General features: G+C 48.5%; 1 pseudogene; it reads right to left on the reverse strand.

Annotated features, from left to right (window-relative positions):
- Window positions 1–378: 378 nt before the first annotated feature.
- On the reverse strand, window positions 379–1,650 carry LOC101596410 (annotated as a pseudogene).
- Window positions 1,651–3,549: the final 1,899 nt, after the last annotated feature.

Raw genomic sequence — 3,549 nt, forward strand, 5'->3', positions numbered from 1 at the left:
CATCTTGAGAGCCCAAAGCTCAGATGACTGAGCCCCAACCCAGATGACTGCCTTCATACACTCCATCAAAACAATTTCATTTGTTGAAAATAACTAAATGTCAGTGTATTAATTATTTTGAACAGAGAAAGCTGATATGATGCTAGCAGGGAGAGCAAGTGTGCCTCAGGAAGAAGGCAGGAGAAGTTCAGAAGCTGTGGAATCTGTGGTACCTGGTTTCATTCTCACACATATATCCTCAGAACACTCAAGTCACTTGTTCTATTGCACCCAACCCTCAAATTCTGAAGTCTGCTGCGGAACTGGCCCTTACCAAGGCCTTGCTGCTCTACTCAATGCAACTATGAGACAAAGAGGAACAATGTGGTTTAGGCACTTTCACAATGGTGGAGGGTGCTTTGAATACTGGATGGTGTCCAGAGCAGCCCTGATGTCATAATTCTTGGTCTGTAGCAGCCTGGTAAGCCAGCCACCTTCATCAGAGAAGCCCATGGATGGCATCTGGGTCAGCCTCTGGTGGAAGATGTGGGTACAGGGCAGCTTCCTTCAGCGCTGTGGGCCCTTCCTGGGAAGGGTCCCAAGAGCTTGGGCCTTCGGATTCTGGCATCTGGAGAGACTGGAGTTCACCTGTAGATGGATGCACTTCTTTTGAAGACAAATGTGTCCAGTCTTCATCTCCTCCCGAGCAGTTTTCAGACCATCTGTTCCTCGGGCTGCCCTTTGGATTCCAAAGCAATTCTCTTCATTTGCTCAGTCAGAGACTGTGCTTTTCAGAACAGCTGCTACTTAGCTGAGAGCTGCACTTGTCTTCTGCACTGGAACTTTGTGGGGAGACAGGTGTCAGGCGGCTGCTCTTCCCTCCATGCTCCACATCAATATCAACTTCAATGTCCAGAGGGTTGAGGGCAGCTGCTACGCTCTCCCCAACGTTCTTCAGGAAGTTCACACTGGGACCTTCTGATGGAGCGCCAGCTGACTCAGCTATGGGGCTGGGGCTGGGACGGGCATCCCCTGCTCGAGGAGGACGTGGGCTCCAATTTCCTGGTGGGCCCATCTCCCAACTAGGCCACCCAAAATGCCCATGTTTGAGCTTCCGGAGCCAGCGGCTATGAGAGAAGCCCTCAGAGAAATGCCCAAAGGGGTTGGGGAGGACCAGCTTGCTGTGCTCTTTGTGCAAGTCCTTCCCCTCGCAGACACTACACAGCTCATAGTCTGGGCATACACTGCACTTGCAGCGAGTTCCGACCACAGAACCATTGCAACCATCACAGATCACATTGGGGTGCACCATGCTGCGAGGTGCCTCCTGACCACACAGTGGCTGATGGTCCCACCAGCACTCCTTCTTCTCTTTAATGTAGATCCGGAAAATGTCATCCTTCACATAGGACATAGCCATTGTCAGCTCCTCATCACTGGAATAGGCAACCAAGTCCCCATCCTGATCGCGGTAGTGGGCTCGGAAGCCGCCGGGCCGCTGCACGGGGAACAGGGCGGCCACCCGGCTCAGCAGCTGCTCACAAGGCCCCATGCGGCCTCCGCCTCCGCCTCCGCCTCGGGCTCGGGGCTGACGCAGAAGCTGAAGCGGCAAATCTCGCGGGCCACCTCCTCCTTGCCCAGAAGGTAGGCCTTTGCCATGAGGGACGCCATGGCGCCGGAGCCTGCAAGCGCACAGCCCCAGAGCTATTTTCATATCCATGTACATTGCTGGTCCATTCAAAGAGCAAGGAAATGGAATCAGTCCAGATGTCCATCAATGGATGAATGGTTAATAAAGATGTGGTGCATATATACCCTGGAATTTTAATCAGCAATAAATAAAAATGAAATTATGAACTTTAAAATTATGAATTATTGAATTTATTTAGGAATAACTCCTAATTTCTGAGTTTTATTGAGGGGCAATTGATATCTAGGGTAAGGCTGGGAGCAGTTCCACATGCATGGAAGATTGGACATAGAAGCCCCTTCAAATGACAAATCAGAGAGGATTAAGAAATAGTGAACTTAGAGATCTCATTGCTGGCAGAAGTCACCTGACCAAAAGCAACTTTTGGGAAAAAGTGTTTATCTTGGCTTATAGATTCAATGCTCCATGATGGCAAGAAAACAATGGCATGAGCAGAGGGTGGACATCACCTCCTGGCCTACATAAGGTGGACAACAGGATCAGTAGAGTGTGCCAAACACTGGCACGGGGAAACTGGCTATAACATCCACAAGCCCACCCCCAATATATACCACCTCCAAAAGGCTTTAATTTCCAATCACCATCAGCTGGGAACCTAGCATCAAGAATACCTACGTTTATGGGGAGGACACCTGAATCAAACCACCACATTCCACCCCTGGCCTCCATAAACTGATGACAATACATGATGTAAAATGCAATGCAGGGCTGGAGAGATGGCTTAGTGGTTAAGCGCTTGCCTGTGAAGCCTAAGGACCCCGGTTCGAGGCTCGGTTCCCCAGGTCCCACGTTAGCCAGATGCACAAGGGGGCGCACGCGTCTGGAGTTCGTTTGCAGAGGCTGGAAGCCTTGGTGCGCCCATTCTCTCTCTCTCCCTCTATCTGTCTTTCTCTCTGTGTCTGTCGCTCTCAAATAAAAAAAAAAAATTTCTACAGTGATTAGTTGGTCGCTGTTCTGTAATTTTGTTAGGTGTTAGAGAGGACAGCTGTATGTGATCCATGTGGTATTGGCTAGAGCAACCACCTGGGTCTGGAGGATACCAGATCACATTCACATCTGCGTGATGCTCAACTCAGATGACCACAAGCCTCACATGTGGTGGGCCTCTCTTCCTTGATCCCCTCCTATCCTCAAGACTCTGTGTCTTCCTATGGTTTCCACAGCAGGGTGGCCTGGACATAAGCTCTCAGGGTCCCAAAAGAGTAAAGTCTGAGTTCCCAGGCTCTTTTGTACACACTCTTACTTCCACTATACTCTTCTGACCAAAACAAGTCAGAAGCCACCAGGAAGAAATAAACATTATTTCTTAACGGAAGAAAAGGGCACAGGACCATCAGACCAGGAATTGGAAATACCCAACATTTACTGGAATTATGATCTTAGTTGCGAATAAGTCCCAGTTCCTTATTGTCAAGGAGATCTAGTCAGACAGATAGACAGTAGTTCACCACTAAATGCTGAGTTGGGTTCCACAGACACCTTCTGCCTGAGCAACTTCTCCAGTCTTGAGAGTCAAGATGCTGTGCAGTATTATATTTATAAAAGAATACTAGGAGTCGCTCTGCTAATACAGAGGTGATGATGGAGAAGAAATCCTTGCTTAGTCTTATTAAAGACTCCCTAGCACTATTAGAACACTCTCTCCATTTAGACTTCCCTAATAGATCGCTTCTCCCAAAAGATTGGTCCTCACTTTTTTAAAATATCAGGTAACACATCACAGAAAAATCATTGCTATTTCTTGTGCTTGGGAAAGTGAAATTTGGTCATTTCAGCCTCACTTTGGATTTCCTACTCCCCCTGCCCATCCTGTCACCACCAGAGGATACGTGACACAGATTGCACCAACATACCTTATA

Source organism: Jaculus jaculus, chromosome 11 (assembly GCF_020740685.1).
Source record: "Jaculus jaculus isolate mJacJac1 chromosome 11, mJacJac1.mat.Y.cur, whole genome shotgun sequence".
NCBI classification, from domain to species: Eukaryota; Metazoa; Chordata; class Mammalia; order Rodentia; family Dipodidae; genus Jaculus; species Jaculus jaculus.